Source organism: Styela clava, chromosome 4, assembly GCF_964204865.1.
Source record: "Styela clava chromosome 4, kaStyClav1.hap1.2, whole genome shotgun sequence".
Classification (NCBI taxonomy): domain Eukaryota; kingdom Metazoa; phylum Chordata; class Ascidiacea; order Stolidobranchia; family Styelidae; genus Styela; species Styela clava.
Genome location: NC_135253.1, coordinates 22,695,291 through 22,718,724, shown reverse-complemented (window position 1 = coordinate 22,718,724; position 23,434 = coordinate 22,695,291). Strand labels below are relative to the sequence as shown.

General features: G+C 41.6%; 19 non-coding genes across 19 annotated transcripts; all 19 read left to right on the top strand.

Annotated features, from left to right (window-relative positions):
- Positions 1-588: 588 nt before the first annotated feature.
- Trnah-gug (transfer RNA histidin (anticodon GUG)) lies at positions 589-660 on the top strand. Its single transcript has one exon. It is a non-coding gene; the product is annotated as a tRNA-His (tRNA).
- A 1,010-nt stretch (positions 661-1,670) lies between these two features.
- On the top strand, positions 1,671-1,742 carry Trnai-uau (transfer RNA isoleucine (anticodon UAU)). Its single transcript has one exon. It is a non-coding gene; the product is annotated as a tRNA-Ile (tRNA).
- A 4-nt stretch (positions 1,743-1,746) lies between these two features.
- On the top strand, positions 1,747-1,818 carry Trnah-gug (transfer RNA histidin (anticodon GUG)). The gene has a single exon. It is a non-coding gene; the product is annotated as a tRNA-His (tRNA).
- A 3,382-nt stretch (positions 1,819-5,200) lies between these two features.
- On the top strand, positions 5,201-5,272 carry Trnah-gug (transfer RNA histidin (anticodon GUG)). The gene has a single exon. It is a non-coding gene; the product is annotated as a tRNA-His (tRNA).
- Positions 5,273-5,738: 466 nt separating this feature from the next.
- Positions 5,739-5,810, top strand: Trnah-gug (transfer RNA histidin (anticodon GUG)). The gene has a single exon. It is a non-coding gene; the product is annotated as a tRNA-His (tRNA).
- Positions 5,811-7,339: 1,529 nt separating this feature from the next.
- Trnah-gug (transfer RNA histidin (anticodon GUG)) lies at positions 7,340-7,411 on the top strand. Its single transcript has one exon. It is a non-coding gene; the product is annotated as a tRNA-His (tRNA).
- Positions 7,412-10,364: 2,953 nt separating this feature from the next.
- Positions 10,365-10,436, top strand: Trnah-gug (transfer RNA histidin (anticodon GUG)). The gene has a single exon. It is a non-coding gene; the product is annotated as a tRNA-His (tRNA).
- Positions 10,437-10,901: 465 nt separating this feature from the next.
- Positions 10,902-10,973, top strand: Trnah-gug (transfer RNA histidin (anticodon GUG)). The gene has a single exon. It is a non-coding gene; the product is annotated as a tRNA-His (tRNA).
- Positions 10,974-12,502: 1,529 nt separating this feature from the next.
- Positions 12,503-12,574, top strand: Trnah-gug (transfer RNA histidin (anticodon GUG)). Its single transcript has one exon. It is a non-coding gene; the product is annotated as a tRNA-His (tRNA).
- A 1,668-nt stretch (positions 12,575-14,242) lies between these two features.
- Trnah-gug (transfer RNA histidin (anticodon GUG)) lies at positions 14,243-14,314 on the top strand. Its single transcript has one exon. It is a non-coding gene; the product is annotated as a tRNA-His (tRNA).
- A 1,523-nt stretch (positions 14,315-15,837) lies between these two features.
- Positions 15,838-15,909, top strand: Trnah-gug (transfer RNA histidin (anticodon GUG)). The gene has a single exon. It is a non-coding gene; the product is annotated as a tRNA-His (tRNA).
- Positions 15,910-16,677: 768 nt separating this feature from the next.
- Trnah-gug (transfer RNA histidin (anticodon GUG)) lies at positions 16,678-16,749 on the top strand. The gene has a single exon. It is a non-coding gene; the product is annotated as a tRNA-His (tRNA).
- Positions 16,750-18,270: 1,521 nt separating this feature from the next.
- Positions 18,271-18,342, top strand: Trnah-gug (transfer RNA histidin (anticodon GUG)). The gene has a single exon. It is a non-coding gene; the product is annotated as a tRNA-His (tRNA).
- Positions 18,343-19,111: 769 nt separating this feature from the next.
- On the top strand, positions 19,112-19,183 carry Trnah-gug (transfer RNA histidin (anticodon GUG)). The gene has a single exon. It is a non-coding gene; the product is annotated as a tRNA-His (tRNA).
- A 767-nt stretch (positions 19,184-19,950) lies between these two features.
- Positions 19,951-20,022, top strand: Trnah-gug (transfer RNA histidin (anticodon GUG)). The gene has a single exon. It is a non-coding gene; the product is annotated as a tRNA-His (tRNA).
- Positions 20,023-20,412: 390 nt separating this feature from the next.
- Positions 20,413-20,484, top strand: Trnai-uau (transfer RNA isoleucine (anticodon UAU)). Its single transcript has one exon. It is a non-coding gene; the product is annotated as a tRNA-Ile (tRNA).
- Positions 20,485-21,545: 1,061 nt separating this feature from the next.
- Trnah-gug (transfer RNA histidin (anticodon GUG)) lies at positions 21,546-21,617 on the top strand. The gene has a single exon. It is a non-coding gene; the product is annotated as a tRNA-His (tRNA).
- Positions 21,618-22,383: 766 nt separating this feature from the next.
- Positions 22,384-22,455, top strand: Trnah-gug (transfer RNA histidin (anticodon GUG)). The gene has a single exon. It is a non-coding gene; the product is annotated as a tRNA-His (tRNA).
- A 627-nt stretch (positions 22,456-23,082) lies between these two features.
- On the top strand, positions 23,083-23,154 carry Trnah-gug (transfer RNA histidin (anticodon GUG)). The gene has a single exon. It is a non-coding gene; the product is annotated as a tRNA-His (tRNA).
- The last annotated feature ends 280 nt before the right edge of the window (positions 23,155-23,434 follow it).

Here is a 23,434-nt window from a genome sequence, read left to right as displayed (position 1 = left end):
AATAATATTGTCTCTAGATCTCCATCGCCTCCAGTTCTAAGGAGATCAACCAGGGAACGCCGAACCGTGGACAGACTAAATCTCTAAAGTGGCGGTGAATGTGATAACTTGGAAATGCAACCCAATGTATCTATTTGTTTATACAGCTGCAGTCAAGCGATGATTGCTGTAGCGTTTTAAATCAGACACCAATCATTGCTGTGCTGTAGATGTAGTGTGTTAATTCTTTCAACTATATTCATTTAACTATTGAGCCGCTTACTGTTAGCATCAGCAATTCGATACGTATTTGTTTTCTTGTTTAATAACATTTGCTTGTGTTATATTATTTTAGATTCATTCCAAGAGTGCTTTAAATTTAAGTTGAATAAAGCCTTATATCTAGGTACTATATTTCTCATTCATTACATACCCCAAGTACGAATTCTGCTCACAACATCGGAGCTTTCCTTTGAATTACCCGACTTAGTAACTTACCCCGATATTAGAAGCGGAATTTGCATTGTGTGACTAGCAGAGTGGCGCAGCGGAAGCGTGCTGGGCTCATAACCCAGAGGTCGATGGATCGAAACCATCCTCTGCTAAAACGCTGTGATCGTATAGTGGTTAGTACCTCACGTTGTGGCCGTGATAACCCAGGTTCGAATCCTGGTCACAGCATCGGTAATTTAATTTCATCGGTAATTTAATTTTTATTGCGTTTTTTTTGAAATTCCACATTTTGAAGGACAACTCCGTATTCCGAGTAGCAGAGTGGCGAAGCGGAAACGTTCTGGGCCCATGACCCAGAGTTTGATGAATTGAAATCATCATCTGCGTCAAACTTTGATCGTATAGTGGTTAGTACCTCATGTTATGGCTGTTATAACCCAAGTTCAAATTCTGCTCACAGCATCGGAGCTTTCCTTTGAATTACCCGACTTTTCAGTTTAAATTTTGTAGAACGAATTTGTCAGAAAATATTTCAGTTATTTTAAAAATACATATGAAAACATAGGTGAAAAACTGAAGTTCTGAATTAAAATCTTGTTTATTTATTATTAGAAAAGGAAGTTGCATTCCGCGAGTAGCAGAGTGGCGAGGCCGAATCGTGCTGGTCTCATAACCCAGAGGTCGATGAATCGAAACCATCCCTTGTTAGAACGCTGTGATCGTATAGTGGTTGGTACCTCTCGTTGTGGCCGTGATAACCCAGGTTCGAATCCTGGTCACAGCATCGGAAATTATCTTTTAAATGCTGTTTTTTTGAAACTCCACGTTTTGAAGGACATCTCTGTACTCCGAGTAGCAGAGTGGCGAAGCGGAAACGTTCTGGGCCCATGACCCAGAGTTTGATGAATTGAAATCATCATCTGCGCCAAGATGATTTGATCGTATAGTGGTTAGTACCTCATGTTATGGCCGTTATACCCCAAGTACAAATTCTGCTCACAGCATCGGAGCTTTCCTTTGAATTACCCGACTTTTCAGTTTGAATTTTTTAGGACGAATTTGTCAGACAATATTTCAGTCTGACAGAATTACCCGACTTTTTAGTTTAAACTTTGAAGGACGAATTTAAATTTCGAAGTCATTTTCAAAACACCTATGAAAACAAAGTTGAAAAACTTAAGTTCTGTAATAAAATCTTGTTTATTTATTATTAGAAGAGGAAGCTGCGTTATGCAAGCAGCAGAGTGGCGCAGCGGAAGCGTGCTGGGCTTATAACCCAGAGGTCGATGGATCGAAACCATCCTCTGCTAGGGCGCTGTGATCGTATAGTGGTTAGTACCTCACGTTGTGGCCGTGATAACCCAGGTTCGAATCCTGGTCACAGCATCGGTAATTTAAATTTTCATTGCTGTTTTTTTGAAACTCCACGATTTGAAGGACAGATCCGTCTTCCGAGTAGCAGAGTGGCGAAGCGGAAACGTTCTGGGACCATGACCCAGAGTTTGATGAATTGAAATCATCGTCTGCGTCAAGATGCTTTGATCGTATAGTGGTTAGTACCTCATGTTATGGCCGTTATAACCCAAGTTCGAATTCTGCTCACAGCATCGGAGCTTTCCTTTGAATTACCCGACTTTTCAGTTTAAATTTTGTAGGACGAATTTGTCAGACAATATTTCAGTCTGACAGAATTATCCGACTTTTTAGTTTAAACTTTGAAGGACGAATTTAAATTTCGAAGTCATTTTCAAAACAGCTTTGAAAACAAAGATGAAAAACTTAAGTTCTCTAATAAAATCTTGTTTATTTATTATTAGAAGAGGAAGTTGCATTATGCAAGCAGCAGAGTGGCGAAGCGGAAACGTTCTGGGCCCATAACCCAGAGTTTGATGAATTGAAATCATCATTATCGTCAAAATGCTTTGATCGTATAGTGGTTAGTACCTCATGTTATGGCTGTTATAACCCAAGTTCGAATTCTGCTCACAGCATCGGAGCTTTCCTTTGAATTAACCGACTTTTTAGTTTAAACTTTGAAGGACGAATTTAAATTTCGAAGTCATTTTCAAAACACCTATGAAAACAAAGATGAAAAACTTAAGTTCTCTAATAAAATCTTGTTTATTTATTATTAGAAGAGGAAGTTGCATTATGCAAGCAGCAGAGTGGCGCAGCGGAAGCGTGCTGGGCTCATAACCCAGAGGTCGATGGATTGAAACCATCCTCTGCTAAGGCGCTGCGATCGTATAGTGGTTAGTACCTCGCGTTGTGGCCGTTATAACCCAAGTTCGAATTCTGCTCACAGCATCGGATCTTTCCTTTGAATTACCCGACTTTTCAGTTTAAATTTTGTAGGACGAATTTGTCAGACAATATTTCAGTCTGACAGAATTACCCGACTTTTTAGTTTAAACTTTGAAGGACGAATTTAAATTTCGAAGTCATTTTCAAAACAGCTTTGAAAACAAAGATGAAAAACTTAAGTTCTCTAATAAAATCTTGTTTATTTATTATTAGAAGAGGAAGTTGCAATATGCAAGCAGCAGAGTGGCGCAGCGGAAGCGTGCTGGGCTCATAACCCAGAGTTTGATGAATTGAAATCATCATCATCGTCAAAATGCTTTGATCGTATAGTGGTTAGTACCTCATGTTATGGCCGTTATAACCCAAGTTCGAATTCTGCTCACAGCATCGGAGCTTTCCTTTGAATTACCCGACTTTTCAGTTTAAATTTTGTAGGACGAATTTGTCAGACAATATTTCAGTCTGACAGAATTATCCGACTTTTTAGTTTAAACTTTGAAGGACGAATTTAAATTTCGAAGTCATTTTCAAAACAGCTTTGAAAACAAAGATGAAAAACTTAAGTTCTCTAATAAAATCTTGTTTATTTATTATTAGAAGAGGAAGTTGCATTATGCAAGCAGCAGAGTGGCGAAGCGGAAACGTTCTGGGCCCATAACCCAGAGTTTGATGAATTGAAATCATCATTATCGTCAAAATGCTTTGATCGTATAGTGGTTAGTACCTCATGTTATGGCTGTTATAACCCAAGTTCGAATTCTGCTCACAGCATCGGAGCTTTCCTTTGAATTAACCGACTTTTTAGTTTAAACTTTGAAGGACGAATTTAAATTTCGAAGTCATTTTCAAAACACCTATGAAAACAAAGATGAAAAACTTAAGTTCTCTAATAAAATCTTATTTATTTATTATTAGAAGAGGAAGTTGCATTATGCAAGCAGCAGAGTGGCGCAGCGGAAGCGTGCTGGGCTCATAACCCAGAGGTCGATGGATTGTGAAACCATCCTCTGCTAAGGCGCTGCGATCGTATAGTGGTTAGTACCTCGCGTTGTGGCCGTTATAACCCAAGTTCGAATTCTGCTCACAGCATCGGATCTTTCCTTTGAATTACCCGACTTTTCAGTTTAAATTTTGTAGGACGAATTTGTCAGACAATATTTCAGTCTGACAGAATTACCCGACTTTTTAGTTTAAACTTTGAAGGACGAATTTAAATTTCGAAGTCATTTTCAAAACAGCTTTGAAAACAAAGATGAAAAACTTAAGTTCTCTAATAAAATCTTGTTTATTTATTATTAGAAGAGGAAGTTGCAATATGCAAGCAGCAGAGTGGCGCAGCGGAAGCGTGCTGGGCTCATAACCCAGAGGTCGATGGATTGAAACCATCCTCTGCTAAGGCGCTGCGATCGTATAGTGGTTAGTACCTCGCGTTGTGGCCGTTATAACCCAAGTTCGAATTCTGCTCACAGCATCGGATCTTTCCTTTGAATTACCCGACTTTTCAGTTTAAATTTTGTAGGACGAATTTGTCAGACAATATTTCAGTCTGACAGAATTACCCGACTTTTTAGTTTAAACTTTGAAGGACGAATTTAAATTTCGAAGTCATTTTCAAAACAGCTTTGAAAACAAAGATGAAAAACTTAAGTTCTCTAATAAAATCTTGTTTATTTATTATTAGAAGAGGAAGTTGCATTATGCAAGCAGCAGAGTGGCGCAGCGGAAGCGTGCTGGGCTCATAACCCAGAGGTCGATGGATTGAAACCATCCTCTGCTAAGGCGCTACGATCGTATAGTGGTTAGTACCTCGCGTTGTGGCCGTTATAACCCAAGTTCGAATTCTGCTCACAGCATCGGATCATTCCTTTGAATTACCCGACTTTTCAGTTTAAATTTTGTAGGACGAATTTGTCAGACAATATTTCAGTCTGACAGAATTATCCGACTTTTTAGTTTAAACTTTGAAGGACGAATTTAAATTTCGAAGTAATTTTCAAAACAGCTTTGAAAACAAAGATGAAAAACTTAAGTTATCTAATAAAATCTTGTTTATTTATTATTAGAAGAGGAAGTTGCATTATGCAAGCAGCAGAGTGGCGCAGCGGAAGCGTGCTGGGCTCATAACCCAGAGGTCGATGGATCGAAACCATCCTCTGCTAAGACGCTGTGTTCGTATAGGGGTTAGTACCTCACGTTGTGGCCGTGATAACCCAGGTTCGAATCCTGGTCACAGCATCGGTAATTTAATTTTCATTGCGTTTTTTTGAAACTCCACGTTTTGAAGGACAACTCCGTATTCCGAGTAGCAGAGTGGCGAAGCGGAAACGTGCTGGGCTCATAACCCAGAATTTGATTGATAATTAGAAGCGTAATTTGCATTGTGTAAGTAGCAGAGTGGCGCAGCGGAAGCCTGCTGGTCTCATAACCCAGAGGTCGATGGATCGAAACCATCCTCTGCTAAAACGCTGTGATCGTATAGTGGTTAGTACCTCACGTTGTGGCCGTGATAACCCAGGTTCGAATCCTGGTCACAGCATCGGTAATTTAGTTTTCATTGCGTTTTTTTTTTGCAACTCCACGTTTTGAAGGACAACTCCGTATTCCGAGTAGCAGAGTGGCGAAGCGGAAACGTTCTGGGCCCATAACCCAGAGTTTGATGAATTGAAATCATCATTATCGTCAAAATGCTTTGATCGTATAGTGGTTAGTACCTCATGTTATGGCCGTTATAACCCAAGTTCGAATTCTGCTCACAGCATCGGAGCTTTCCTTCGAATTAACCGACTTTTTAGTTTAAACTTTGAAGGACGAATTTAAATTTCGAAGTCATTTTCAAAACACCTATGAAAACAAAGATGAAAAACTTAAGTTCTTTAATAAAATCTTGTTTATTTATTATCAGAAGAGGAAGTTGCATTATGCAAGCAGCAGAGTGGCGCAGCGGAAGCGTGCTAGGCCCATAACCCAGAGGTCGATGGATCGAAACCATCCTCTGCTAGGGCGCTGTGATCGTATAGTGGTTAGTACCTCACGTTGTGGCCGTGATAACCCAGGTTCGAATCCTGGTCACAGCATCGGTAATTTAAATTTTCATTGCTGTTTTTTTGAAACTCCACGATTTGAAGGACAGATCCGTCTTCCGAGTAGCAGAGTGGCGAAGCGGAAACGTTCTGGGACCATGACCCAGAGTTTGATGAATTGAAATCATCGTCTGCGTCAAGATGCTTTGATCGTATAGTGATTAGTACTTCATGTTATGGCCGTTATACCCCAAGTACGAATTCTGCTCACAACATCGGAGCTTTCCTTTGAATTACCCGACTTAGTAACTTACCTCGATATTAGAAGCGGAATTTGCATTGTGTGACTAGCAGAGTGGCGCAGCGGAAGCGTGCTGGGCTCATAACCCAGAGGTCGATGGATCGAAACCATCCTCTGCTAAAACGCTGTAATCGTATAGTGGTTAGTACCTCACGTTGTGGCCGTGTTAACCCAGGTTCGAATCCTGGTCACAGCATCGGTAATTTAATTTCATCGATAATTTAATTTTTATTGCGTTTTTTTTGAAATTCCACATTTTGAAGGACAACTCCGTATTCCGAGTAGCAGAGTGGCGAAGCGGAAACGTTCTGGGCCCATGACCCAGAGTTTGATGAATTGAAATCATCATCTGCGTCAAACTTTGATCGTATAGTGGTTAGTACCTCATGTTATGGCTGTTATAACCCAAGTTCAAATTCTGCTCACAGCATCGGAGCTTTCCTTTGAATTACCCGACTTTTCAGTTTAAATTTTGTAGAACGAATTTGTCAGAAAATATTTCAGTTATTTTAAAAATACATATGAAAACATAGGTGAAAAACTGAAGTTCTGAATTGAAATCTTGTTTATTTATTATTAGAAAAGGAAGTTGCATTCCGCGAGTAGCAGAGTGGCGCAGCCGAATCGTGCTGGTCTCATAACCGAGAGGTCGATGAATCGAAACCATCCCTTGTTAGAACGCTGTGATCGTATAGTGGTTGGTACCTCTCGTTGTGGCCGTGATAACCCAGGTTCGAATCCTGGTCACAGCATCGGAAATTATCTTTTAAATGCTGTTTTTTTGAAACTCCACGTTTTGAAGGACATCTCTGTATTCCGAGTAGCAGAGTGGCGAAGCGGAAACGTTCTGGGCCCATGACCCAGAGTTTGATGAATTGAAATCATCATCTGCGCCAAGATGATTTGATCGTATAGTGGTTAGTACCTCATGTTATGGCCGTTATACCCCAAGTACAAATTCTGCTCACAGCATCGGAGCTTTCCTTTGAATTACCCGACTTTTCAGTTTAAATTTTGTAGGACGAATTTGTCAGACAATATTTCAGTCTGACAGAATTACCCGACTTTTTAGTTTAAACTTTGAAGGACGAATTTAAATTTCGAAGTCATTTTCAAAACACCTATGAAAACAAAGATGAAAAACTTAAGTTCTGTAATAAAATCTTGTTTATTTATTATTAGAAGAGGAAGCTGCGTTATGCAAGCAGCAGAGTGGCGCAGCGGAAGCGTGCTGGGCTCATAACCCAGAGGTCGATGGATCGAAACCATCCTCTGCTAGGGCGCTGTGATCGTATAGTGGTTAGTACCTCACGTTGTGGCCGTGATAACCCAGGTTCGAATCCTGGTCACAGCATCGGTAATTTAAATTTTCATTGCTGTTTTTTTGAAACTCCACGATTTGAAGGACAGATCCGTCTTCCGAGTAGCAGTGTGGCGAAGCGGAAACGTTCTGGGACCATGACCCAGAGTTTGATGAATTGAAATCATCGACTGCGTCAAGATGCTTTGATCGTATAGTGGTTAGTACCTCATGTTATGGCCGTTATAACCCAAGTTCGAATTCTGCTCACAGCATCGGATCTTTCCTTTGAATTACCCGAATTTTCAGTTTAAATTTTGTAGGACGAATTTGTCAGACAATATTTCAGTCTGACAGAATTACCCGACTTTTTAGTTTAAACTTTGAAGGACGAATTTAAATTTCGAAGTCATTTTCAAAACAGCTTTGAAAACAAAGATGAAAAACTTAAGTTCTCTAATAAAATCTTGTTTATTTATTATTAGAAGAGGAAGTTGCATTATGCAAGCAGCAGAGTGGCGAAGCGGAAGCGTGCTGGGCTCATAACCCAGAGGTCGATGGATCGAAACCATCCTCTGCTAAGACGCTGTGTTCGTATAGGGGTTAGTACCTCACGTTGTGGCCGTGATAACCCAGGTTCGAATCCTGGTCACAGCATCGGTAATTTAATTTTCATTGCTGTTTTTTTGAAACTCCACGTTTTGAAGGACAACTCCGTATTCCGAGTAGCAGAGTGGCGAAGCGGAAACGTGCTGGGCTCATAACCCAGAGTTTGATTGATAATTAGAAGCGTAATTTGCATTGTGTAAGTAGCAGAGTGGCGCAGCGGAAGCGTGCTGGTCTCATAACCCAGAGGTCGATGGATCGAAACCATCCTCTGCTAAGACGCTGTGTTCGTATAGGGGTTAGTACCTCACGTTGTGGCCGTGATAACCCAGGTTCGAATTCTGGTCACAGCATCGGTAATTTAATTTTCATTGCGTTTTTTTGAAACTCCACGTTTTGAAGGACAACTCCGTATTCCGAGTAGCAGAGTGGCGAAGCGGAAACGTTCTGGGCCCATAACCCAGAAGTCGATGGATTTAAACCATCCTCTGCTAAGGCGCTGCGATCGTATTGTGGTTAGTACCTCGCGTTGTGGCCGTGATAACCCAGTTTCGAATCCTGGTCGCAGCACCGGTAATGTAATTTTCATTGCTGTTTTTTTGAAACTCCACGATTTGAAGGACAGATCCGTCTTCCGAGTAGCAGAGTGGCAAAGCGGAAACGTTCTGGGCCCATGACCCAGAGTTTGATGAATTGAAATCATCATCTGCGTCAAAATGCTTTGATCGTATAGTGGTTAGTACCTCATGTTATGGCCGTTATAACCAAAGTTCGAATTCTGCTCACAGCATCGGAGCTTTCCTTTGAATTACCCGACTTTTCAGTTTAAATTTTGTAGGACGAATTTGTCAGACAATATTTCAGTCATTTTAAAAATACATATGAAAACAAAGGTGAAAAACTGAAGTTCTGAATTAAAATTTTGTTTATTTATAATTAGAAAAGGAAGTTGCATTCTGCGAGTAGCAGAGTTTCGCAGAGGAATCGTACTGGTCTCATAACCCAGAGGTCGATGAATCGAAACCATCCCTTGTTAGAACGCTGTGATCGTATAGTGGTTGGTACCTCTCGTTGTGGCCGTGATAACCCAGGTTCGAATCCTGGTCACAGCATCGGAAATTATCTTTTAAATGCTGTTTTTTTGAAACTCCACGTTTTGAAGGACAACTCTGTATTCCGAGTAGCAGAGTGGCGAAGCGGAAACGTTCTGGGCCCATGACCCAGAGTTTGATGAACTGAAATCATCATCTGCGCCAAGATGATTTGATCGTATAGTGGTTAGTACCTCATGTTATGGCCGTTATACCCCAAGTACAAATTCTGCTCACAGCATCGGAGCTTTCCTTTGAATTACCCGACTTTTCAGTTTAAATTTTGTAGGACGAATTTGTCAGACAATATTTCAGTCTGACAGAATTACCCGACTTTTTAGTTTAAACTTTGAAGGACGAATTTAAATTTCGAAGTCATTTTCAAAACACCTATGAAAACAAAGGTGAAAAACTTAAGTTCTGTAATAAAATCTTGTTTATTTATTATTAGAAGAGGAAGCTGCGTTATGCAAGCAGCAGAGTGGCGCAGCGGAAGCGTGCTGGGCTCATAACCCAGAGGTCGATGGATCGAAACCATCCTCTGCTAAGACGCTGTGTTCGTATAGGGGTTAGTACCTCACGTTGTGGCCGTGATAACCCAGGTTCGAATCCTGGTCACAGCATCGGTAATTTAATTTTCATTGCGTTTTTTTGAAACTCCACGTTTTGAAGGACAACTCCGTATTCCGAGTAGCAGAGTGGCGAAGCGGAAACGTTCTGGGCCCATAACCCAGAGGTCGATGGATTGAAACCATCCTCTGCTAAGGCGCTACGATCGTATTGTGGTTAGTACCTCGCGTTGTGGCCGTGATAACCCAGTTTCGAATCCTGGTCGCAGCACCGGTAATGTAAATTTCATTGCTGTTTTTTTGAAACTCCACGATTTGAAGGACAGATCCGTCTTCCGAGTAGCAGAGTGGCAAAGCGGAAAAGTTCTGGGCCCTTGACCCAGAGTTTGATGAATTGAAATCATCATCTGCGTCAAAATGCTTTGATCGTATAGTGGTTAGTACCTCATGTTATGGCCGTTATAACCCAAGTTCGAATTCTGCTCACAGCATCGGAGTTTTCCTTTGAATTACCCGACTTTTCAGTTTAAATTTTGTAGGACGAATTTGTCAGACAATATTTCAGTCATTTTAAAAATACATATGAAAACAAAGGTGAAAAACTGAAGTTCTGAATTAAAATTTTGTTTATTTATAATTAGAAAAGGAAGTTGCATTCTGCGAGTAGCAGAGTGGCGCAGAGGAATCGTACTGGTCTCATAACCCAGAGGTCGATGAATCGAAACCATCCCTTGTTAGAACGCTGTGATCGTATAGTGGTTAGTACCTCACGTTGTGGCCGTGATAACCCAGGTTCGAATCCTGGTCACAGCATCGGTAATTTAGTTTTCATTGCGTTTTTTTTTGCAACTCCACGTTTTGAAGGACAACTCCGTATTCCGAGTAGCAGAGTGGCGAAGCGGAAACGTTCTGGGCCCATAACCCAGAGTTTGATGAATTGAAATCATCATTATCGTCAAAATGCTTTGATCGTATAGTGGTTAGTACCTCATGTTATGGCCGTTATAACCCAAGTTCGAATTCTGCTCACAGCATCGGAGCTTTCCTTCGAATTAACCGACTTTTTAGTTTAAACTTTGAAGGACGAATTTAAATTTCGAAGTCATTTTCAAAACACCTATGAAAACAAAGATGAAAAACTTAAGTTCTTTAATAAAATCTTGTTTATTTATTATCAGAAGAGGAAGTTGCATTATGCAAGCAGCAGAGTGGCGCAGCGGAAGCGTGCTAGGCCCATAACCCAGAGGTCGATGGATCGAAACCATCCTCTGCTAGGGCGCTGTGATCGTATAGTGGTTAGTACCTCACGTTGTGGCCGTGATAACCCAGGTTCGAATCCTGGTCACAGCATCGGTAATTTAAATTTTCATTGCTGTTTTTTTGAAACTCCACGATTTGAAGGACAGATCCGTCTTCCGAGTAGCAGAGTGGCGAAGCGGAAACGTTCTGGGACCATGACCCAGAGTTTGATGAATTGAAATCATCGTCTGCGTCAAGATGCTTTGATCGTATAGTGATTAGTACTTCATGTTATGGCCGTTATACCCCAAGTACGAATTCTGCTCACAACATCGGAGCTTTCCTTTGAATTACCCGACTTAGTAACTTACCTCGATATTAGAAGCGGAATTTGCATTGTGTGACTAGCAGAGTGGCGCAGCGGAAGCGTGCTGGGCTCATAACCCAGAGGTCGATGGATCGAAACCATCCTCTGCTAAAACGCTGTAATCGTATAGTGGTTAGTACCTCACGTTGTGGCCGTGTTAACCCAGGTTCGAATCCTGGTCACAGCATCGGTAATTTAATTTCATCGATAATTTAATTTTTATTGCGTTTTTTTTGAAATTCCACATTTTGAAGGATAACTCCGTATTCCGAGTAGCAGAGTGGCGAAGCGGAAACGTTCTGGGCCCATGACCCAGAGTTTGATGAATTGAAATCATCATCTGCGTCAAACTTTGATCGTATAGTGGTTAGTACCTCATGTTATGGCTGTTATAACCCAAGTTCAAATTCTGCTCACAGCATCGGAGCTTTCCTTTGAATTACCCGACTTTTCAGTTTAAATTTTGTAGAACGAATTTGTCAGAAAATATTTCAGTTATTTTAAAAATACATATGAAAACATAGGTGAAAAACTGAAGTTCTGAATTGAAATCTTGTTTATTTATTATTAGAAAAGGAAGTTGCATTCCGCGAGTAGCAGAGTGGCGCAGCCGAATCGTGCTGGTCTCATAACCGAGAGGTCGATGAATCGAAACCATCCCTTGTTAGAACGCTGTGATCGTATAGTGGTTGGTACCTCTCGTTGTGGCCGTGATAACCCAGGTTCGAATCCTGGTCACAGCATCGGAAATTATCTTTTAAATGCTGTTTTTTTGAAACTCCACGTTTTGAAGGACATCTCTGTATTCCGAGTAGCAGAGTGGCGAAGCGGAAACGTTCTGGACCCATGACCCAGAGTTTGATGAATTGAAATCATCATCTGCGCCAAGATGATTTGATCGTATAGTGGTTAGTACCTCATGTTATGGCCGTTATACCCCAAGTACAAATTCTGCTCACAGCATCGGAGCTTTCCTTTGAATTACCCGACTTTTCAGTTTAAATTTTGTAGGACGAATTTGTCAGACAATATTTCAGTCTGACAGAATTACCCGACTTTTTAGTTTAAACTTTGAAGGACGAATTTAAATTTCGAAGTCATTTTCAAAACACCTATGAAAACAAAGATGAAAAACTTAAGTTCTGTAATAAAATCTTGTTTATTTATTATTAGAAGAGGAAGCTGCGTTATGCAAGCAGCAGAGTGGCGCAGCGGAAGCGTGCTGGGCTCATAACCCAGAGGTCGATGGATCGAAACCATCCTCTGCTAGGGCGCTGTGATCGTATAGTGGTTAGTACCTCACGTTGTGGCCGTGATAACCCAGGTTCGAATCCTGGTCACAGCATCGGTAATTTAAATTTTCATTGCTGTTTTTTTGAAACTCCACGATTTCAAGGACAGATCCGTCTTCCGAGTAGCAGTGTGGCGAAGCGGAAACGTTCTGGGACCATGACCCAGAGTTTGATGAATTGAAATCATCGACTGCGTCAAGATGCTTTGATCGTATAGTGGTTAGTACCTCATGTTATGGCCGTTATAACCCAAGTTCGAATTCTGCTCACAGCATCGGATCTTTCCTTTGAATTACCCGAATTTTCAGTTTAAATTTTGTAGGACGAATTTGTCAGACAATATTTCAGTCTGACAGAATTACCCGACTTTTTAGTTTAAACTTTGAAGGACGAATTTAAATTTCGAAGTCATTTTCAAAACAGCTTTGAAAACAAAGATGAAAAACTTAAGTTCTCTAATAAAATCTTGTTTATTTATTATTAGAAGAGGAAGTTGCATTATGCAAGCAGCAGAGTGGCGAAGCGGAAGCGTGCTGGGCTCATAACCCAGAGGTCGATGGATCGAAACCATCCTCTGCTAAGACGCTGTGTTCGTATAGGGGTTAGTACCTCACGTTGTGGCCGTGATAACCCAGGTTCGAATCCTGGTCACAGCATCGGTAATTTAATTTTCATTGCGTTTTTTTGAAACTCCACGTTTTGAAGGACAACTCCGTATTCCGAGTAGCAGAGTGGCGAAGCGGAAACGTGCTGGGCTCATAACCCAGAGTTTGATTGATAATTAGAAGCGTAATTTGCATTGTGTAAGTAGCAGAGTGGCGCAGCGGAAGCGTGCTGGTCTCATAACCCAGAGGTCGATGGATCGAAACCATCCTCTGCTAAGACGCTGTGTTCGTATAGGGGTTAGTACCTCACGTTGTGGCCGTGATAACCCAGGTTCGAATTCTGGTCACAGCATCGGTAATTTAATTTTCATTGCGTTTTTTTGAAACTCCACGTTTTGAAGGACAACTCCGTATTCCGAGTAGCAGAGTGGCGAAGCGGAAACGTTCTGGGCCCATAACCCAGAGTTTGATGAATTGAAATCATCATCTGCGTCAAAATGCTTTGATCGTATAGTGGTTAGTACCTCATGTTATGGCCGTTATAACCCAAGTTCGAATTCTGCTCACAGCATCGGAGTTATCCTTTGAATTAACCGACTTTTTAGTTTAAACTTTGAAGGACGAATTTAAATTTCGAAGTCATTTTCAAAACACCTATGAAAACAAAGATGAAAAACTTAAGTTCTTTAATAAAATCTTGTTTATTTATTATTAGAAGAGGAAGTTGCATTATGCAAGCAGCAGAGTGGCGCAGCGGAAGCGTGCTGGTCTCATAACCCAGAGGTCGATGGATTGAAACCATCCTCTGCTAAGGCGCTGCAATCGTATAGTGGTTAGTACCTCGCGTTGTGGCCGTGATAACCCAGTTTCGAATCCTGGTCACAGCACCGGCAATGTAATTTTCATTGCGTTTTTTTGAAACTCCACGTTTTGAAGGACAACTCCGTATTCCGAGTAGCAGAGTGGCGAAGCGGAAACGTGCTGGGCTCATAACCCAGAGTTTGATTGATAATTAGAAGCGTAATTTGCATTGTGTAAGTAGCAGAGTGGCGCAGCGGAAGCGTGCTGGTCTCATAACCCAGAGGTCGATGGATCGAAACCATCCTCTGCTAAAACGCTGTGATCGTATAGTGGTTAGTACCTCACGTTGTGGCCGTGATAACCCAGGTTCGAATCCTGGTCACAGCATCGGTAATTTAGTTTTCATTGCGTTTTTTTTTTTGCAACTTCACGTTTTGAAGGACAACTCCGTATTCCGAGTAGCAGAGTGGCGAAGCGGAAACGTTCTGGGCCCATGACCCAGAGTTTGATGAATTGAAATCATCATCTGCGTCAAAATGCTTTGATCGTGTAGTGGTTAGTACCTCATGTTATGGCCGTTATAACCCAAGTTCGAATTCTGCTCACAGCATCGGAGCTTTCCTTTGAATTAACCGACTTTTTAGTTTAAACTTTGAAGGACGAATTTAAATTTCGAAGTCATTTTCAAAACACCTATGAAAACAAAGATGAAAAACTTAAGTTCTTTAATAAAATCTTGTTTATTCATTATTAGAAGAGGAAGTTGCATTATGCAAGCAGCAGAGTGGCGCAGCGGAAGCGTGCTGGGCTCATAACCCAGAGGTCGATGGATTGAAACCATCCTCTGCTAAGGCGCTGCGATCGTATAGTGGTTAGTACCTCGCGTTGTGGCCGTGATAACCCAGTTTCGAATCCTGGTCACAGCACCGGTAATGTAATTTTCATTGCTGTTTTTTTGAAACTCCACGATTTGAAGGACAGATCCGTCTTCCGAGTAGCAGAGTGGCAAAGCGGAAACGTTCTGGGCCCATGACCCAGAGTTTGATGAATTGAAATCATCATCTGCCTCAAAATGCTTCGATCGTATAGTGGTTAGTACCTCATGTTATGGCCGTTATAACCCAAGTTCGAATTCTGCTCACAGCATCGGAGCTTTCCTTTGAATTACCCGACTTTTCAGTTTAAATTTTGTAGGACGAATTTGTCAGACAATATTTCAGTCATTTTAAAAATACATATGAAAACAAAGGTGAAAAACTGAAGTTCTGAATTAAAATTTTGTTTATTTATAATTAGAAAAAGAAGTTGCATTCTGCGAGTAGCAGAGTGGCGCAGCGGAATCGTACTGGTCTCATAACCCAGAGGTCGATGAATCGAACCATCCCTTGTTAGAACGCTGTGATCGTATAGTGGTTGGTACCTCACGTTGTGGCCGTGATAACCCAGGTTCGAATCCAGGCCACAGCGTCGGAAATTACCTTTTAAATGCTGTTTTTTTGAAACTCCACGTTTTGAAGGACAACTCCGTATTCCGAGTAGCAGAGTGGCGAAGCGGAAACGTTCTGGGCCCATGACCCAGAGTTTGATGAATTGAAATCATCGTCTGCGTCAAGATGCTTTTATCGTATAGTGGTTAGTACCTCATGTTATGGCCGTTATATCCCAATATTTCAGTCTGACAGAATTACCCCACTTTTTAGTTTAAACTTTGAAGGACGAATTTAAATTTCGAAGTCATTTTCAAAACACCTATGAAAACAAAGATGAAAAACTTAAGTTCTTTAATAAAATCTTGTTTATTTAATATTAGAAGAGGAAGTTGCATTGTGTGACTAGCAGAGTGGCGCAGCGGAAGCGTGCTGGGCTCATAACCCAGAGGTCGATGGATCGAAACCATCCTCTGCTAAAACGCTGTGATCGTATAGTGGTTAGTACCTCACGTTGTGGCCGTGATAACCCAGGTTCGAATCCTGGTCACAGCATCGGTAATTTAGTTTTCATTGCGTTTTTTTTTTTGCAACTTCACGTTTTGAAGGACAACTCCGTATTCCGAGTAGCAGAGTGGCGAAGCGGAAACGTTCTGGGCCCCTGACCCAGAGTTTGATGAATTGAAATCATCATCTGCGTCAAAATGCTTTGATCGTATAGTGGTTAGTACCTCATGTTATGGCCGTTATAACCCAAGTTCGAATTCTGCTCACAGCATCGGAGCTTTCCTTTGAATTAACCGACTTTTTAGTTTAAACTTTGAAGGACGAATTTAAATTTCGAAGTCATTTTCAAAACACCTATGAAAACAAAGATGAAAAACTTAAGTTCTTTAATAAAATCTTGTTTATTTATTATTAGAAGAGGAAGTTGCATTATGCAAGCAGCAGAGTGGCGCAGCGGAAGCGTGCTGGTCTCATAACCCAGAGGTCGATGGATTGAAACCATCATCTGCTAAGGCGCTGCGATCGTATAGTGGTTAGTACCTCGCGTTGTGGCCGTGATAACCCAGTTTCGAATCCTGGTCACAGCACCGGTAATGTAATTTTCATTGCGTTTTTTTGAAACTCCACGTTTTGAAGGACAACTCCGTATTCCGAGTAGCAGAGTGGCGAAGCGGAAACGTGCTGGGCTCATAACCCAGAGTTTGATTGATAATTAGAAGCGTAATTTGCATTGTGTAAGTAGCAGAGTGGCGCAGCGGAAGCGTGCTGGTCTCATAACCCAGAGGTCGATGGATCGAAACCATCCTCTGCTAAAACGCTGTGATCGTATAGTGGTTAGTACCTCACGTTGTGGCCGTGATAACCCAGGTTCGAATCCTGGTCACAGCATCGGTAATTTAGTTTTCATTGCGTTTTTTTTTGCAACTTCACGTTTTGAAGGACAACTCCGTATTCCGAGTAGCAGAGTGGCGAAGCAGAAACGTTCTGGGCCCATGACCCAGAGTTTGATGAATTGAAATCATCATCTGCGTCAAAATGCTTTGATCGTGTAGTGGTTAGTACCTCATGTTATGGCCGTTATAACCCAAGTTCGAATTCTGCTCACAGCATCGGAGCTTTCCTTTGAATTAACCGACTTTTTAGTTTAAACTTTGAAGGACGAATTTAAATTTCGAAGTCATTTTCAAAACACCTATGAAAACAAAGATGAAAAACTTAAGTTCTTTAATAAAATCTTGTTTATTTATTATTAGAAGAGGAAGTTGCATTATGCAAGCAGCAGAGTGGCGCAGCGGAAGCGTGCTGGGCTCATAACCCAGAGGTCGATGGATTGAAACCATCCTCTGCTAAGGCGCTGCGATCGTATAGTGGTTAGTACCTCGCGTTGTGGCCGTGATAACCCAGTTTCGAATCCTGGTCACAGCACCGGTAATGTAATTTTCATTGCTGTTTTTTTGAAACTCCACGATTTGAAGGACAGATCCGTCTTCCGAGTAGCAGAGTGGCAAAGCGGAAACGTTCTGGGCCCATGACCCAGAGTTTGATGAATTGAAATCATCATCTGCGTCAAAATGCTTCGATCGTATAGTGGTTAGTACCTCATGTTATGGCCGTTATAACCCAAGTTCGAATTCTGCTCACAGCATCGGAGCTTTCCTTTGAATTACCCGACTTTTCAGTTTAAATTTTGTAGGACGAATTTGTCAGACAATATTTCAGTCATTTTAAAAATACATATGAAAACAAAGGTGAAAAACTGAAGTTCTGAATTAAAATTTTGTTTATTTATAATTAGAAAAAGAAGTTGCATTCTGCGAGTAGCAGAGTGGCGCAGCGGAATCGTACTGGTCTCATAACCCAGAGGTCGATGAATCGAACCATCCCTTGTTAGAACGCTGTGATCGTATAGTGGTTGGTACCTCACGTTGTGGCCGTGATAACCCAGGTTCGAATCCTGGCCACAGCGTCGGAAATTACCTTTTAAATGCTGTTTTTTTGAAACTCCACGTTTTGAAGGACAACTCCGTATTCCGAGTAGCAGAGTGGCGAAGCGGAAACGTTCTGGGCCCATGACCCAGAGTTTGATGAATTGAAATCATCGTCTGCGTCAAGATGCTTTTATTGTATAGTGGTTAGTACCTCATGTTATGGCCGTTATATCCCAATATTTCAGTCTGACAGAATTACCCCACTTTTTAGTTTAAACTTTGAAGGACGAATTTAAATTTCGAAGTCATTTTCAAAACACCTATGAAAACAAAGATGAAAAACTTAAGTTCTTTAATAAAATCTTGTTTATTTAATATTAGAAGAGGAAGCTGCATTGTGTGACTAGCAGAGTGGCGCAGCGGAAGCGTGCTGGGCTCATAACCCAGAGGTCGATGGATCGAAACCATCCTCTGCTAAAACGCTGTGATCGTATAGTGGTTAGTACCTCACGTTGTGGCCGTGATAACCCAGGTTCGAATCCTGGTCACAGCATCGGTAATTTAGTTTTCATTGCGTTTTTTTTTTTTGCAACTTCACGTTTTGAAGGACAACTCCGTATTCCGAGTAGCAGAGTGGCGAAGCGGAAACGTTCTGGGCCCATGACCCAGAGTTTGATGAATTGAAATCATCATCTGCGTCAAAATGCTTTGATCGTATAGTGGTTAGTACCTCATGTTATGGCCGTTATAACCCAAGTTCGAATTCTGCTCACAGCATCGGAGCTTTCCTTTGAATTAACCGACTTTTTAGTTTAAACTTTGAAGGACGAATTTAAATTTCGAAGTCATTTTCAAAACACCTATGAAAACAAAGATGAAAAACTTAAGTTCTTTAATAAAATCTTGTTTATTTATTATTAGAAGAGGAGGTTGCATTATGCAAGCAGCAGAGTGGCGCAGCGGAAGCGTGCTGGGCTCATAACCCAGAGGTCGATGGATTGAAACCATCCTCTGCTAAGGCGCTGCGATCGTATAGTGGTTAGTACCTCGCGTTGTGGCCGTGATAACCCAGTTTCGAATCCTGGTCACAGCACCGGTAATGTAATTTCCATTGCGTTTTTTTGAAACTCCACGTTTTGAAGGACAACTCCGTATTCCGAGTAGCAGAGTGGCGAAGCGGAAACGTGCTGGGCTCATAACCCAGAGTTTGATTGATAATTAGAAGCGTAATTTGCATTGTGTAAGTAGCAGAGTGGCGCAGCGGAAGCGTGCTGGTCTCATAACCCAGAGGTCGATGGATCGAAACCATCCTCTGCTAAAACGCTGTGATCGTATAGTGGTTAGTACCTCACGTTGTGGCCGTGATAACCCAGGTTCGAATCCTGGTCACAGCATCGGTAATTTAGTTTTCATTGCGTTTTTTTTTTGCAACTTCACGTTTTGAAGGACAACTCCGTATTCCGAGTAGCAGAGTGGCGAAGCGGAAACGTTCTGGGCCCATGACCCAGAGTTTGATGAATTGAAATCATCATCTGCGTCAAAATGCTTTGATCGTATAGTGGTTAGTACCTCATGTTATGGCCGTTATAACCCAAGTTCGAATTCTGCTCACAGCATCGGAGTTATCCTTTGAATTAACCGACTTTTTAGTTTAAACTTTGAAGGACGAATTTAAATTTCGAAGTCATTTTCAAAACACCTATGAAAACAAAGATGAAAAACTAAAGTTCTTTAATAAAATCTTGTTTATTTATTATTAGAAGAGGAAGTTGCATTATGCAAGCAGCAGAGTGGCGCAGCGGAAGCGTGCTGGGCTCATAACCCAGAGGTCGATGGATTGAAACCATCCTCTGCTAAGGCGCTGCGATCGTATAGTGGTTAGTACCTCGCGTTGTGGCCGTGATAACCCAGTTTCGAATCCTGGTCACAGCACCCGTAATGTAATTTTCATTGCGTTTTTTTGAAACTCCACGTTTTGAAGGACAACTCCGTATTCCGAGTAGCAGAGTGGCGAAGCGGAAACGTGCTGGGCTCATTACCCAGAGTTTGATTGATAATTAGAAGCGTAATTTGCATTGTGTAAGTAGCAGAGTGGCGCAGCGGAAGCGTGCTGGTCTCATAACCCAGAGGTCGATGGATCGAAACCATCCTCTGCTAAAACGCTGTGATCGTATAGTGGTTAGTACCTCACGTTGTGGCCGTGATAACCCAGGTTCGAATCCTGGTCACAGCATCGGTAATTTAGTTTTCATTGCGTTTTTTTTTTGCAACTTCACGTTTTGAAGGACAACTCCGTATTCCGAGTAGCAGAGTGGCGAAGCGGAAACGTTCTGGGCCCATGACCCAGAGTTTGATGAATTGAAATCATCATCTGCGTCAAAATGCTTTGATCGTGTAGTGGTTAGTACCTCATGTTATGGCCGTTATAACCCAAGTTCGAATTCTGCTCACAGCATCGGAGCTTTCCTTTGAATTAACCGACTTTTTAGTTCAAACTTTGAAGGACGAATTTAAATTTCGAAGTCATTTTCAAAACACCTATGAAAACAAAGATGAAAAACTTAAGTTCTTTAATAAAATCTTGTTTATTTATTATTAGAAGAGGAAGTTGCATTATGCAAGCAGCAGAGTGGCGCAGCGGAAGCGTGCTGGGCTTATAACCCAGAGGTCGATGGATTGAAACCATCCTCTGCTAAGGCGCTGCGATCGTATAGTGGTTAGTACCTCGCATTGTGGCCGTGATAACCCAGTTTCGAATCCTGGTCACAGCACCGGTAATGTAATTTTCATTGCTGTTTTTTTGAAACTCCACGATTTGAAGGACAGATCCGTCTTCCGAGTAGCAGAGTGGAAAAGCCGAAACGTTCTGGGCCCATGACCCAGAGTTTGATGAATTGAAATCATCATCTGCGTCAAAATGCTTCGATCGTATAGTGGTTAGTACCTCATGTTATGGCCGTTATAACCCAAGTTCGAATTCTGCTCACAGCATCGGAGCTTTCCTTTGAATTACCCGACTTTCTAGTTTAAATTTTGTAGGACGAATTTGTCAGACAATATTTCAGTCATTTTAAAAATACATATGAAAACAAAGGTGAAAAACAGAAGTTCTGAATTAAAATTTTGTTTATTTATAATTAGAAAAAGAAGTTGCATTCTGCGAGTAGCAGAGTGGCGCAGCGGAATCGTACTGGTCTCATAACCCAGAGGTCGATGAATCGAAACCATCCCTTGTTAGAACGCTGTGATCGTATAGTGGTTGGTACCTAACGTTGTGGCCGTGATAACCCAGGTTCGAATCCTGGCCACAGCGTCGGAAATTACCTTTTAAATTCTGTTTTTTTGAAACTCCACGTTTTGAAGGACAACTCCGTATTCCGAGTAGCAGAGTGGCGAAGCGGAAACGTTCTGGGCCCATGACCCAGAGTTTGATGAATTGAAATCATCGTCTGCGTCAAGATGCTTTTATCGTATAGTGATTAGTACCTCATGTTATGGCCGTTATATCTCAATATTTCAGTCTGACAGAATTACCCCACTTTTTAGTTTAAACTTTGAAGGACGAATTTAAATTTCGAAGTCATTTTCAAAACACCTATGAAAACAAAGATGAAAAACTTAAGTTCTTTAATAAAATCTTGTTTATTTAATATTAGAAGAGGAAGTTGCATTGTGCAAGCAGCAAAGTGGCGCAGCGGAAGCGTGATGGGCTCATAACCCAGAGGTCGATGGATCGAAACCATCCTCTGCTAAGACGCTGTGATCGTATAGTGGTTAGTACCTCACGTTGTGGCCGTGATAACCCAGGTTCGAATCCTGGTCACAGCATCGGTAATTTAATTTTCATTGCTGTTTTTTTGAAACTCCACGTTTTGAAGGACAGATCCGTCTTCCGAGTAGCAGAGTGGCGAAGCGGAAACGTTCTGGGCCCATGACCCAGAGTTTGATGATTTGAAATCATCATCTGCGCCAAGATGATTTGATCGTATAGTGGTTAGTACCTCATGTTATGGCCGTTATACCCCAAGTACGAATTCTGCTCACAGCATCGGAGCTTTCCTTTGAATTACCCGACTTTTTAGTTTAAACTTTGAAGGACGAATTTAAATTTCGAAGTCATTTTCAAAACAGCTTTGAAAACAAAGATGAAAAACTTAAGTTCTCTAATAAAATCTTGTTTATTTATTATTAGAAGAGGAAGTTGCATTATGCAAGCAGCAGAGTGGCGCAGCGGAAGCGTGCTGGGCTCATAACCCAGAGGTCGATGGATCGAAACCATCCTCTGCTAAGACGCTGTGATCGTATAGTGGTTAGTACCTCACGTTGTGGCCGTGATAACCCAGATTCGAATCCTGGTCTTAGCATCGGCAGTTTAATTTTCATTGCTGTTTTTTTGAAACTCCACGTTTTGAAGGACAACTCCGTATTCCGAGTAGCAGCGTGGCGAAGCGGAAACGTGCTGGGCTCATAACCCAGAGTTTGATTGATAATTAGAAGCGTAATTTGCATTGTGTAAGTAGCAGAGTGGTGCAGCGGAAGCGTGCTGGTCTCATAACCCAGAGGTCGATGGATCGAAACCATCCTCTGCTAAAACGCTGTGATCGTATAGTGGTTAGTACCTCACGTTGTGGCCGTGATAACCCAGGTTCGAATCCTGGTCACAGCATCGGTAATTTAGTTTTCATTGCGTTTTTTTGAAACTCCACGTTTTGAAGGACAGATCCGTCTTCCGAGTAGCAGAGTGGCGAAGCGGAAACGTTCTGGGACCATGACCCAGAGTTTGATGATTTGAAATCATCATCTGCGCCAAGATGATTGGATCGTATAGTGGTTAGTACCTCATGTTATGGCCGTTATACCCCAAGTACGAATTCTGCTCACAGCATCGGAGCTTTCCTTTGAATTACCCGACATTTTAGTTTAAACTTTGAAGGACGAATTTAAATTTCGAAGTCATTTTCAAAACACCTATGAAAGCAAAGATGAAAAACTTAAGTTCTTTAATAAAATCTTGTTTATTTAATATTAGAAGAAGAAGTTGCATTATGCAAGCAGCAAAGTGGCGCAGCGGAAACGTGCTGGGCTCATAACCCAGAGGTCGATGGATCGAAACCATCCTCTGCTAAGACGCTGTGATCGTATAGTGGTTAGTACCTCACGTTGTGGCCGTGATAACCCAGGTTCGAATTTCCACACTTGAATTTGCATTGTGTGACTAGCAGAGTGGCGCAGCGGAAGCGTGCTGGGCTCATAACCCAGAGGTCGATGGATCGAAACCATCCTCTGCTAAAACGCTGTGATCGTATAGTGGTTAGTACCTCACGTTGTGGCCGTGATAACCCAGGTTCGAATCCTGGTCACAGCATCGGTAATTTAATTTCATCGGTAATTTAATTTTTATTGCGTTTTTTTTTTGAAATTCCACATTTTGAAGGACAACTCCGTATTCCGAGTAGCAGAGTGGCGAAGCGGAAACGTTCTGGGGCCATGACCCAGAGTTTGATGATTTGAAATCATCATCTGCGTCAAAATGCTTTGATCGTATAGTGGTTAGTACCTCATGTTATGGCCGTTATAACCCAAGTTCGAATTCTGCTCACAGCATCGGAGCTTTCCTTTGAATTACCCGACTTTTTAGTTTAAAC